At 41.3% G+C, this 15034-nt stretch overlaps 1 protein-coding gene across 9 annotated transcripts in view; it reads left to right on the top strand.

Moving 5' to 3' along the window:
* LOC142651776 (poly(rC)-binding protein 3-like) overlaps positions 1–15034 on the top strand; it is a 709653-nt gene that overhangs the window by 515979 nt on the left and 178640 nt on the right. Inside the window, exon 1 of one of the 9 annotated variants that reach the window (XM_075826858.1) lies at positions 14726–14952. The exons of the other annotated variants lie outside the window; for them this stretch is intronic. The gene's annotated coding sequence lies outside the window, so the exon portion shown is untranslated. Of the gene's footprint in view, positions 1–14725; positions 14953–15034 lie in introns of those variants that run through there. 9 annotated transcript variants of the gene reach the window in all.

The raw sequence follows: 15034 nt of genomic DNA on the forward strand, positions 1-15034 counted from the left end.
CCATAACTATTGTTAACACTGTCTTTTTGTGCAAACATTAACAGATGGGTGTTACGATTCCCTTGTCAAAGAGCTGTGTCCCTACATACTGACAGTTTCACACTGTGCAGGGACGCATCCTTCTGACAAGGGGAATGGTAACACCCATTTGTCTATCAGTCCTGGACTGCACAAAGACTTTTTTTGAAATACAAGGATTTCCTATAAGAAACATGTCAGGATAGGTGACAGATTCTCTATAAATCTAGTGACTCACAGGTGACAACTTCTCAGATTCTAGTAGTTTTTTCCCTCTTCTCTTCTCCATCCAGTCCAGACTTCATGACGAATTCTCCCGGGCCATTACCCATTTTTGCAGAATTTACAACTAAGATGTCTTCGGCTCCTCACTTTTCCGACATTTTCACACCTATATACGAAGATAAAATTATCACACACTGTGCCCCTAAATATTATAGCACCAAATACTGCGCCCCTGAATAAAATACTACCAAGCACTGTGCCCCTGAATATAATTGTGTCTAACACTGTAAAGCATCACATACACAGTGCCCCATGTACATATTGCCACACACAGCCACTGTAGATAGCATCACACACCCCCCTGTAGATAGCGCCACATACAGCCCCTGTAGATAGCGTCACACACAGTCCCAGTAGATAGCACCACAGACAGCCCCTGTAGATAGCATCACACACACCCTATAGATGGTGCCACACACATACCCCTGTTGATAGCACCACACACAACCCCTGTAGATAGCACCACACACAGCCGTCCTGTCGATAGAATCACACACAGTCCCCACTTTATATAGCGTCACACAGACCCCCTGTAGATAGCGCCACACAGACCCCCTGTAGAAAGCGCCACAGAGACCCCTGTAGATAGCGTCATGCACAGACCCCTGTAGATAGCGTCACACACAGACCCCTGTAGGTAACGCTACAGATCCCTCCCCCTCTGGTAAATAGTGCTATACAGCCCCCCTTGTATATAGTGCCACACAGTCCATCCCCTTATATATAGTGCCACAGTGTGTCTCCTATTTTGGATCCAATTTTGATTTTGGATTAAAAAATTTATGCAAAATCTGCATTTGATATACCTAAGAACATTTGTCTCCACCATTATAACTTTAATTGTAATTTGTAAATAGTGATTTGAGTAACTCAAATGGTCGCGCTCTCACTTGAGGTCAACTTAGATTTGATCAGCATTTGGCTCCCTGCACACACTGCAGGTTTTATTGCAGAAATTTCCACGACTGAAGATCAGTTCCATTCATCTGAAAAGGGTTGTATCTGCAGGAAGCACAAAATCTGCGACAAAATCTACTGAATGTGCAAGGGAGCCATAGGGTTAGATGAGGTTTCAGAGGCACATAGGCAGTCAAGCCGTCAGTCCAGCTCACTGATAGATTCATCTGACAACTCCGTTCTGCAGCTACAAAGCAACATTTTTAATAAAAGTAAATAAGAAAAGTGCTTAGCATATTTAAAAAACATACATTAACTAATAAAAATGGCATCAAAGGTTTCCTTAGTCTTTAAGGCCACTTTCACACAGCAGTATTTTGCTCAGTATTTTGCATCCGTAATTATAAGCCAAAACCAGGAATAGGTCCAAAATACGGAAGAGGTACAACACTTTCCAATATACTTTTTGTGTTTATGTTCCCCTCATGGTTCTGGCTTACAAAAAAAGTGGGTGTCGGGCGCCTGCTCTAACGGGCAGGATCAATATCAACATCGAACTCACCCGTTTAACCCCTTAGATGCCGTGCTCAATAGCGAGCGCCACATCCAAGTGGTTTTGGAGGGAGGGGGCTCCCTCTCTCACCCCACTGGCACCCTGAAATTTCAATCACAGGGTGCCGATGGCTTCTATGGCAGCTCGGGGCCTAAAACAAAGGCTCTCCAGGTCTGCCTGTAGTGTATGCCTGCTAGGCCATGCCTGCGGCATGACCTACCAGGCGTCTGTCAATTTTACACTGACAGGCAATAAAACACTTATAAAAGTGATCAAAAGATCGCATAGTGAAGTTATCAAAAAGTTTAATAAAATTAATAATAAATAAATAAAAATCCCAAATAAAAAAAATGAAAAACCCACTTTTTCCCATATAAAATACTTCAATATGAAAAAACAAAAACAAAATTAAAACATTACACATATTTGGTATCGTTGCGTCCGTAACAACCCCACCTATAAAGCGATTATGTTATTTAACCCGCACGGTGAACGCTGTAACAAATAAAATAAAATACAATGCCATAATTGCTGTTTTTTCTTCATCCTGCCTTCAGAAACATTTGATAAAAAGTGATTAAAAAGTCTAATGTACTCCAAAATTGTACCAATAAAAACTAGAAGTCGTCCCGCAAAAAACAAGCCCTCATACAGCTGCATCGGTGTGAAAATAAAAAAATTATGGCTCCTAAAACATGGCAACACAAAAACAAATAATTTTGAAAAAAAAATGGTTTGTTTTTACTGTGTAAACCTAGTAAAACATACAAAATCTATCGAAATTTGGTATTGCCACAATTGTAATGACCCACTGAATAAAGTTATTATGTTATTTATACCACACACTAAACTGCGTAAATCTAAGATGCAAAAAATAGTGGCGAAACGTATGTTTTTTTTCCATTACTCCCCCCAAAAAAGTTAATCAATAAATTACATGTACCCCAGAATGGTGCTATTAAAAAATACAACTTGTCCCGCAAAAAACAAGACCTTATATGGCTATGTCGACACAAAAATAAAAAAGTTATAGCTCTTGGAATGGGACGATAGAAAAACGTAAAAATAGCTTGGTCATTAAGGTTTAAAATAGGCTGGTCATTAACGGGTTAAGGCATGCACATTGTTGCCTTTCCAGCAACACAGCCACTAAAACCGAATCAATAAACACACAGACATCTTGTTTGGTGATCTGTGGTGCTGGCCATCTTTACTGACATAAAACCAGACCATACAACTGTTGGGGCCTTGACGATTGGCACACTTCAATTTTAGCTGGAGGCACACTTGCCTCTCGACACCTTTTGGCTTGCTGCTGGGCACACTTGGTTTAGCTGCGCCTACCCATAAAGCTACAATGATCTGAATCTTTTATACTTACTGTATTTCCAGTTTGATAAATAAATATACATTTGTGGGGGAATGGTTAGTCACCAATCCTAAAACACTGTAAATACAAACTAATCCTGCCCGTTGACCTAGTTCAGAATCACTGTGAATTGGGTGTTCAACAGGTTTGCCAACCTCCACTTTTGGACAACTGAGCTAAAAATCATGGACAGACCAAAATCTTTACAAACATATTACAAAATCAATAGTTGGTGATAAACCTGAGGTACCCCCATCATCCCTGTATATAACCACCATCATCCCTGTATATAACCCGATCATCCCTCTATATCACCCCATCATCCCTCTATATAACTGCCATCATCCCTGTATATAATCTCCATCATCCCTGTATATAACTGTAATCATCCCTGTATATAACCCCCATCATCCCTGTATAAACCAGCCATCATCCCTGTATATAGCCCCATCATTCCTGTATATAACCACCATCATCCCTGTATATAACTCCGACCATCCCTGTATATAACCACCATCATCCCTGTATATAACCCCATCATCCCTGTATATAACCGCCATCATCCCTGTATATAACCCCCGTCATGCCTGTTTATAACCCCCATCATCCCTGTATATACCCACCATCATCCCTGTACATAACCCACCATCATCCCTGTATATACCAGCCATCATACCTGCACATAACCTCATCATACCTGTATATTACTCCCATCAACCCTGTATACAGGGATGATGGGAGTTATATGGAGGGATGATGGGGGTTATATACTGGAATGATGGGGATTATATGCAGGGATGATGGCTGGTTGGTATATACAGGAATGACAGGTGTTATATACAAGGATGATGGGACATATATACAGGGAGGATTGCGGTTATATACAGGGACCCCAATCATCCCCGTATATAACCAACAACATCACTGTATATTACCCCCTGAACCCTGTATATAACCCCCACAATCAGTGTATTTAACCCCGAATATCTCTGTATTTTACCCCCATCATCCGTGAGCATCGTGGCGCGCAGGCATTGAGTACAAACAAGGGGTAAATGGGGCGGGCATTGAGACGGAAATAAAGAGTAAATGGGGTGGTGTACCAATAGGATGCCTGACATCAGTATCTGAAAATATGCAGAAGGGTGCCGGACTCCCCACCACCCCGCTCTTTCTTGTTTGCCTTTCTTGTTTGCACCGCGCATATCAATTTGGTGCATCCGCAGCGTAAACTTTCAGGGAAAAAAATTATTCACGGACAGTGTTTTTTTCTGTCGGACACTACGGACGGCATTTTTGCAGACTGTAAGTGAATTTATGGATGGTTGGCAAACCCTGGTGTAGAATTTAGAGATTTTCTAAAGTAGTGATATATATTAATGCTGTAACTACAAGGTTTAGTTACTGTGCAGGCAGGGTTGCCAACCGTCTGTAAATTTACCGACAGTCCGCAAAAACTGGTGTTTTTTTCTGCCCTCCGTTGTGTCCAGTAGTGTCCTAGAGGAGCCCCTGCCGTCACTATCCATATATGAACAGTGACGTCAGGGACTCCTGTATGAGCGAAATCCTCGGACAGAGCGTTGGCGATGCTCTGGTCGCCGACTCCCCTCCAGTAATAGCCCCTGGCATCACTATCCATATATGTGTTGGCAACTCTCTGGTTGGGGATTCTGCTCCTAGGTGGAGCCCCAATGGTGCTATCTACAGGGGGGGTGTAGCGATATCTACGGGGGTGGGTTTGGTGCTATCTACATGGGGCTGTATGGCATTATCTACAGGGGGCTGTATGGCACTATCTACAGAGGGCACTGTGGCACTATCCACAGAGGGTACTGTGGCACTATCCACAGAGGGTACTGTGGCATTATCTATAGAGGGCACTGTGGCATTATCTACAGGGGGGTGTGGCACTATCTACAGAGGGCACTGTGGCACTATCCACAGAGGGTACTGTGGCATTATCTATAGAGGGCACTGTGGCATTATCTACAGGGTGGTGTGTGGCACTATCTACAGAGGGCACTGTGGTATTATCTACAGAGGGCACTGTGGCATTTACTACAGGGGGGCTGTGTGGCACTATCTACAGGAGGCTGTGTGGCACTATCTACCGGGGGGGGGGTGTGGCTCTATCTACATGGGGATGTAGAGTGGCGGTGGTGTGAATGGTGAGTGAGACTGGACTGGACTGCTTGGCATCTACAGAGAACACTGTGGCATTATCTACAGGGTGGTGTGTGGAACTATCTACAGAGGGCACTGTGGCACTATCCACAGAGGGTACTGTGGCATTATCTATAGAGGGCACTGTGGCATTATCTACAGGGGGGTGTGGCACTATCTACAGAGGGCGCTGTGGCATTATCTGCAGGGGGTGTGGCATTATCTACAGGGGCTGTGTGGCACTATCTACAGGGGGGCTGTGTGGCGCTACCTACAGGGGGTCTGTGTGGCACTATCTACAGGGGGGTGTTGCACTATCTACAGAGGGCACTGTGGTATTATCTACAGAGGGCACTGTGGCATTTACTACAGGGGGACTGTATGGCACTATCTACAGGAGGCTGTGTGGCACTATCTACCGGGGGGGGCGTGTGGCTCTATCTACATGGGGATGTAGAGTGGCGGTGGTGTGAATGGTGAGTGAGTTGGACTCGCCAATCAAAGCCCCGCTTGCAGCTTTCCCACACGAACTTAGCTACAAGCGGGGCTGTGATTGGTGAGTCACTCCTAGCACACTGCACAGTGCACAGGCAATGATTTTTTAATGTGTCTGTAAAAATTTTGGTGTGTTCGTGATTTTTAGCTCAGTTGGCCAGAAATGACTGAAGTGGAGGTTGGCAACCCTGTGCGCAGGGAACTGCCACATATATGCTAAGCCTGTCTGTAAATTCTTTGCATATCTGATGTAATGTGACGGAGGCCTAGCATTTACACTGCTTGCAGCATGACGATCCACCCAGATTGTAAAGTCCTTGTACAGTAAGTATGCTGCTTACTCTACAGTCAAGTTTTAACAGACCAAATCTGCTTTAATGACAAACTATGATGTTATTGATTTTACCGGGTTAATGATCATATAGGAAAGAAAATATATAATTTATTAAATGTGTCTTTATTTTAAAGTTGAGAGAGTGGACATGATATGCTGCTTTTGTAGGCTTTCTTTTTCTTTCTCACAGTCATGTGTGTAATAAAAGTACGTTTGCCATGATGATCTCCATTTTCGACAATTTGAATCCATGGTCATATGACTTATGAGCCCTGACCTCAGGGCAAAGCAAGCTGTTAGCCATTTTTTTTTGTGTGTAAGCCACTGTTAACATAAATAAATAATGATCCGCTTCCATTTATGAGGAATCGCATTACAAACACTTAGCACTCAGCCATTAGTTCCTGTAAGAAGTTACTGCTCAATTAGATAACTAGTGACAGGATACTTTGTTTCTATATTCTGACAGTGCATTTAGAAAATCAATGAATGCGTCCTGAAAGGAAAAACTTCAACCTCTTTTACATAAAGTATATCTATGTTGTGGATAGAACGAATAATACATACAATGATTTCTAAGCACCAAATGATCTCACGGTGTATTATAAATAAATATATTGTGAGTCCTTTGTTCTTAGGCCTCATTCACACGACAGGGTTTCCCGGCCGGGTGCCGGCCGTTCATAAATCGGCCGGCACCCGGCTGCATTAGGAATAATAGACCCCTAATGGGGCTATTCACACGACCGATTTTTTGACGGCCAGGAAAAAAATAGGACATGCTCTATTTTCGCCCGGGTACCCGGCCGCCCGGCTCCCATAGAAGTCTATGGGGCCGGGTAATACACGGCCATCACCGGAATGTGTCCCGAGTGATGGCCGGGTTTTCCATCGCTTGCGCTCTATCTCCTCCTCACAGCGCAGAGGGCATGTGAGGAGGAGGAGTTGATGCCATTCGGACGAATGGCTACGCTGGAGATACTGTGTGGCAGGGCCGGGGTGTACAGCAGGTGGAAGGGAGCGCTGCGCTGTCTCCCTTCCCCTGCTTGTTTTAAAAGCGCCCTGGCCCAGCGACACCTTCCATGGCGCCGCTAGCAGCTGCTGCTGCGGCTGCTACTACTGTAGCGACGCCACTATAGCAGAGCAGGGAGGTATCTCACTGCTCTGCTATGTGCTAGCCCCACTTTAGCTCCTTGAAGGAGCGGAATCCCCGTGTTTTCGGGGATTCCGCTCCTGGACAGAGCGCTTGATGTCTCTGTCCATATCTGAACACATGGGGATTCCCCTTCAGGAGTTGCCGCTGATGTCACTGTCCAGATCTGCCCGGCCCGGAACGGATGCAAAACTTTAAGCAAACCGGCCGGGCAAAATGGCCGATTTTACCGGCCGACACTCGGGCTCGGGCGGGACCCGGTCGTGTGAATCCCGCCTTATAGTAGTTTATTAAGCCATAGTATATTTCTATTAGTGTGTATGTTTATTCTGATTTACGGGGAAGCGATTGCTAGTTAACTATTTGGATAAAACTTAATACTATTTGGTTAAAAACCAGGATGACTTGCTACAGTTAAAAATAGGTACATTTCAAGCAGCGTCAGACTGGGCCACAAGATGACCGGGGGATCCTCCAGTGGGCCTAGGCCCCGACACTATAATTGCACTGTTGAACTCTTCAGTGTTGTGCACTGGAGCGCTTATTTTGCTCACCGATGTTTTCCTGAGCTTAGCCTATCAGCACTAGGCATACTTTATGAACAATGCGGAAAATAAGTTTATGCTGATAGGCTGCACCTTTCCCGTTGCACAACCACAACCTGAACCGTGCAGTTTACATCCTTCAGAGCTGCAGCTCTGGTCTGATGAAGAGCCAGCTGATTTATAACAAAGCTGACAGTTTTGTGTATTAAACTGCATCCCCCTAGCCCTGTGTACCTCTCTTGCTGGTGCACATGGCGGCACTTTCCTGCTCCCTCCACTACTTTACAAACTCCCTACTCCATCTAGTTTGGCCTTGCCTGCCCCAAGATCTAATCTATTAAGTATACATTTATTTATACAAGTGTGTAAGTGTTTTACCTTTGTTTTTAGAAATATTTATACAGAAGGGCTATGTGTATGGATGTGTGTGTGTGTGTGTGTGTGTGTGTGTGTGTGTGTGTGTGTGTGTGTGTGTGTGTGTGTGAATATTTGTATGCATATTATGTAAGTACTGTACGTGTTTGTATGTGGATTACATATGTGTGTTAATATGTATGTGTATATGGTTGCATATTATTTCGCCATCATACTATATTTTGTTCACAGTATGGCGATATTTAAACACTGTGTTATGCTATTATTTGAGATTTATATGTCCATATTATTTATTTACTGTATAGTGCCATTATTTGCGTGTACAGTATACGGCGGAATTATTTGAGTGTACAGTTTATGGTGACATTATTTATGTGCACAGTATATGGAGGTATTATTATGTATACAGTATATGAAGGTTACTATTTGTGTATATAGCATATGGAGGCATTATTCATGTGTACAGGAGGTGGTATTTGTATATACAATATATTGCAGTATTACTCATGTGTACAGTATAGACGTATATTTATGTATACAGTATATGGTGGCTTTAGTTATGTGTACAGTATATGATACCATTATTTATGTGCACAGTATATGTATCATTATTAGTTATATACATGTACCATTATTATTATTACTAGTAGTAGTAGTATATGGTATTATTTGAATATACAATATATGGTGGAATTATGTCTACAGTATAGAGTGGCATTATTTGTGTGTACAGTAAATGCTTGTATTTATGTATACAGTATATGACAGCATTATGTGTACAGTATATGGCGGCATTATTTATGTGTACATTATGGTGGTATATGTGTATATAGTATATGATGGCATTATCTGTGTGTGCAGTACATGGGGGACATTATATGTACAGGATATGATGGAAGTGTATATTTTTGTATTGAAGGAGGGTTGGCCATCAAAATCAATTTATCCGGTAGGCCCAATTTACCCCAGTCTGACGCTAAATTTAAGACATCTGAAGTCTTAATGTCAATGTGATTTTTAATCAGAATTGTGCGACTTTATTAAATCTACTTTACAAAAGCAACAGTCACATTACATACAAACATTTTGAATGGACTCTTGAGTTGCTGCTGCTATTTAACAAAATGAATTCCTATGAAATATGATTTTCTGTCACACGACTGAAGAAGGCATCTAGCTCCAGCCTTACGGTGAGTATGTATTAAACAATAGCTGCAGGCGAAACATATGTTATATAATCAAATGAGACCTTTAGGGCTAATTAGAACGAACATCCAGTCAAATTCCAGTTTTCATCTTTCCAGTGCAGATCAGGGTATGAAAGCTGTAATCTGGTTGGTTAAAATGGGCAGCATTGATACCCTACATTCATTTTTTTTTTTTATAAATGAAGCAGTGTAGTAGCTATGATGTCCTAGGCCTGCTACCTTAAATGCTATGTAAACCTTTCAAAGGACCAAAAAATTTTTTCATAAAAAGGTGTATCAGTCTGTTTTGTGTGACTTAGTTATGAACTTAGATGTGATAGATAACAGGTGAATCCTGCATGTCAGAGACACGCATGACCTGCGATACTGAACCCATCAGGTCCGCGGGACTGACGGATTTAGTGAATAGCTCAAGATACAGCTGCTCTGTATCGAGAATACAGAGCAGCTGTATCTAAAAAAGTAAAAATAGTTTTAAATAAAAAGTATTTGCAAAGTTACACAAAACACACTGATACCCCTTTTTATATAAAAAAAAATGTGCCTTTCAAAGGTTTACATATCCTTTAACACCAAGCATTTTTAAATGCCATATATATATAAGGTTGCAGAGGGACCAGTTGCACCCGGGCCCTGGTGCCTTCGGAGGTCCCAAAGCTACATAAGAAGATGCCAATATTATAATTGGCACATGGTAAGTGGAAGGCCCTGTAAGAGATTTTGCTAGCCCCCTTTAAAAAATTTAATGAATCTCAAAGGGGTTGTCCACTACTGGACAACTCAAGACCTATCCACCGGATAGGTCATCAGTACGTGATCTGTGAGGGTCCAACACCCGGATACCGCACCGTTAAGCCGCTTTGGCTGCCTCCGAGCACCGAACGTACATGCCGGAAGCAGTTGGCTACGGCCACTGAATAGCGGCCGAGCTGCAGTACTGCAGCTCTGCTCCTATTCAAAGTAATAGGAGCAGAGCTGCAGTTCGGCAGCACAGCCTCTATGCTATGTACAGAGCCAACTGCTTCCGGCACCGTACATCGCATAATGGACCATAACATCCGGTGCCTGCAGGCAGCCGGAGCGGCTTAACGGTGCGAGGTCCGGGTGTCGGACACGCACCGATGATATACTGATGACCTATCTGGTGGATAGGTCATCAGTTGTTCAGTAGAGGACAACCAGTTTAATGTTATTGGTGACTGACTAAGACTGGCATATGAAACCACATTCTTAGTACATGTGGGCCTAAGTGTTATGTAAATTGACACTGTATTATCAGCCAAGAGAAAAAACATATTCTGGCAGCTTTACACTTTATAAATATGGCACACGTGGCTGCACACTTTTCTGCTCTGTATGTGAAAGTCTTTATAAATATGCCACCGTGTGTATAAGGTACATATACTCTTCATAATACCAGTTCCTGTCTGCAGTTCCGGTTTCCATTCCCTTCCTGCACCTCTGTTGTACAACAGAGGAAGATACAGTTTTTTCTCTTATCATTATTTCTTTTATTATTATCAGTATCATCACTTTAAAGAAATATTATTATTATTATTATAAATTAGTATACTGCCCAATGATGAAGACTTGGGGGGAGATTAACTAAGCAAAATATGCCCAAAAACCGTGTTTTGGACACTTTTTATGTGTCCTTCGATAGTTTTGAAAAGATGCGTGCTAATTTTTTGTTTGCAATATCGGTGACAGCGATGAGGTGACATAAGGAAGAAAAATCTATCTAACATTCTTAGCAAGTGGCACAAAATATAATATGCAACAGGCTTAATTTTTATACATTTGGCACGATTTGCACAATTTTTGCCAACTCATTTGCCAGTATATCATAGCAACAAGCAGATAACAGATATTATTTTCCCCAAATCAGGTGATATGTGATCTGCCTTGTCCTTGCTGTGGACAACAATTCTATTTTTGATCTGAACCAGTGTGTATGCGCGTGTTGAATCTAATATTGAAATATACATATACACACTAGTGCATACAAAGTAAGGCTAAGTTCACACTACCGTAAGTATACCTTTACCTCTCTTCCATCAGAGGAAGAGAGGATCGATACATTAAACGGAAAGCAACGGTTCCGTTAGAATTACCATTGATTTCAATGGTAATTCTTTTGTATCAGTTGCTTTGTGTTTGTCTCCGTTCGCTAGGTTTCCGTTTTTTTTGAACGGAAACAAAAGTGAGGTCTGCAGAACTTTTGTTACCATTCAAAAAAACGGAAACCCAGCGAACAGAGACAAACGGAAAGCAACTGATACAAAAGAATTACCATTGAAATCAATGGTAATTCTAACGGAACCGTAGCTTTCCGTTTAATGTATCGATCCTCTCTTCCTCTGACGGAAGAGGGGTAAATGTATACTAACGCTAGTGTGAAAAGCCTCAAGGTATAGTCTACCTAGTAAATAGCTATATCCTTACCTTTTATAAAGTGTCCTAAAAATATTAGGTTAAATCAGATTGGTTACTGCAATGAAAAACAGCTTTATTCCTTTGTGTACATTTTCACACGTCATCATCTTAAGAGCAGAGTACTGAATTTTAATAATTAATATGCTTCACTGTCTAATAAATAAAATGCAGAGCGCCAACATATACAGCCTAAATTAAGGCAAAGGACTGTTTACTCATCAAACATTATTATTTTCTTCAGAGAAAATACTAATTTCCATATAAGCAGACACTTTGTACACAGCAACTTTCCTTCTAACGTGATGATATGTGTTATTATTATTATTAACCAGCTATATACCTATTCCATATACACAATCTAGAGAAATTCTGCCAGCAGGTATTCTTCTACTACCGGCAGGAGGCAAGTGGGTAACTTCCCATTTGCATTATCATAGCGGATGGTTTGTTTTTTTTGCCGAATTAACACTGCAGTCCTGTTTATATTAACCTTTAGAGTAGAGAGCCTTCATTAATCCCTGGGATTGTTATTAAATCAAAGATGACATCCCATAATCATGAATGATGTCATGGAAACGAAATTGGAGTTTTCTATATGATATACAAAGGAAGGGGGGCAGATTGTAAGTGTAAGTTATGGGTTTCAATTACGGTTTGCAGAAGCTGTTAATTATGCTTCAGTGACTCACATTACAATTTCCCCGACATAACTCAGCTCTTCTTCTCTGATTTCGTCACAACAGCTTGGGAAAGTGACCGTGGTGAGCATATAAAATGTATTCCCATAGACCAAAAAAGTATAAACCCCCCTCTCTACCCACAGATTCTTAAAATGTAGCCTTTATTTAATGAGTTCTATATGCAGAGCCTATATTATTTACAATGGGAGAAATTAAGAAGTGATCTAAAATCAAACATGACACTTTAATCTCTATTATATTTATATATATATATATATATATATATATATTTTTTTTTTTTTTTTAATATTTTTTTTATATATATTTTTTTATTTATTGGCTATCTGTTCTTGTTTATTAATTTTTTTTTATTAATTTTTTTACAACACCTTAGTAAAGAAAAGTAAAGTCTGCTATAATGGCCATATAGGGCTTGATACCTTGACCGAAGCAGATGACTTGGTGGGGACTGGACCATGTGTGGGTCAAATAAGAAACTATTGTTATTGCACACGGTTATTTATGTCTTACAATGAATTGTGCCACCATCATTCTCTATGAGATCTTGCAGGAAACATGGGTAGATATTTATTAAGATGTCTATCTACTGTATGATGACCATGAATGTAAAGATGGTAATATGGTTACAAGGTAGATGCAGAGTATATGCATTAGATCATCTCACTGTAGATAAAATGTGAGAGATAAGCAGACACAGTGGAGCTAAACAAGAACACATTTTCAAGATACACTGCTGGGCCATAAATGATTCATGCTATAATTTTATTAATAGAACCAGAAATGAGACTCAAGAGCAGGAGCAAAGGCATTACATATTTGTAACGTAATGCATTTAAGTAGGGCAGCCATACTTCTTTCTACGGCAGTGTAGTTATATTTCATTATACTGCTGCTATGTCACACTAGATCAATGCCAGGGCACATGATGCCCTTATATGTCACCCATCCAACCTTGAGTGGTCTTCACTCCTATTGATGGCATCTATGTATGCATTATTATTTAGTATCCGAACTTTGGGCATCCCCACCTTTATTCCACATAGCATTCAGCATCTACAAATAGCTGCGTAATTGTATTTAGAGGATGGAAGGACCTGCTGCCTTCCCTTCTGTTGACTCATTTATTGTCTGTTGACATCCCCCCCAGCAACATGCATGCATTGTCTATAAACATGGCCTCTCCACACTGCAGATTGCATTTGAAATGAAACCACTCCTAGTCCTCCACCCCCCATAAACAAACAATACACAGCACCAAGCAAGCAGCTGTCATCACAGGAGCAAACTGACTATCAGATGCTTTTAAAGCACTGGCAGAGCACATGGTCTGTGTTTGCATGGTAAGGGACTTCCATTATTCTCTGTTCTGTCCTGTCTACCCTAACTCTGAATTTTCTGATCACCATTGAACTAACCTAGAATGCAGTATTTTTCCTTTTTTCCATAGTAAGTACACCATAAACTTATTTCAATAATAATCTGTAAAACTTTAATAACCATATTCATGTGATTTACACCAACAATATGCGTTTCAATTCTTAAGAGATATTGCATCTAAATGTTATTTCTTAATTAAAAAGGGAAATATATTGATAAAACATAAAGTTAAAAAAGAAACCATAAACACAACTCCGTATAAAGGACAATATTTTCTGCTTTAGCGTTTGTAGAGTGAAAAAGGAATTCATCTGATTTGTCGGATGTTGTAATTAAGCTTGCGGAATGATTTGATGGCATGGTAAACATGTGTGTACGGTAAAGGAGCGGGGCCGATGACGTCATCAACAGGAGATAGAACGTGATGCTGAGGAAACCAGTGCAATGTACCAGTAAATGATGATTTCAGGAGGCTGAGAGGAGTGTACAAAGCCACAGTCATCCTGTCATTAATAGCTCCTAGAAGAGCATCTTAAATGTACAGATTCTTGATAGTCTTCCTTATGGATTACACAAGAGCTCTTTCAGTCGGAGTACAGTATGAGACAGATCTGCTGCTCACTGTGTGCCTGCTGTAGTGCTCTATGGGATTAGGACATCACATTCTCAGCCCTGACAGAGCCTTTGTTCATTATATTTATAGCTGCTTCTGGTCATTGTTGAGCAAAGGAGATTGCCCTGCCCTCTGGCCCTTTCCTAAGAAGATTTTGGGCAGAAGCTCCTCTCATGTGGCACTAATTGAAATGATTGGTGGAGGGGGTGGTGTGAGCTCACTGTGCCTGACTCAGGCTTATCTGCCAGGGGCTAAGCAAGAGGAGAAAAAAAAAAGCAAAGCTTTGCCTCATTCCAGCGAGGCTCAGGGCTCCTGGCCATCTGTCCTCAGTTGGAATCAGAAGACACATAGAAGGGCCGCACTCACTGTGAGCGTGCAGAAGAAAGAGCATTGTTCAGGAACTCTGGCTGAGCTTTCAGTGGAGGTGAAGGTTGGTGCTCAATATAGTTCTCGTATCTGTCAGTGACATGTTCAGCTTGGGGTATCAGTTTTATCTATCAGCCTATACTTTA

The sequence above is a fragment of the Rhinoderma darwinii genome, chromosome 5 (genome assembly GCF_050947455.1).
Source record: "Rhinoderma darwinii isolate aRhiDar2 chromosome 5, aRhiDar2.hap1, whole genome shotgun sequence".
Classification (NCBI taxonomy): Eukaryota; Metazoa; Chordata; class Amphibia; order Anura; family Rhinodermatidae; genus Rhinoderma; species Rhinoderma darwinii.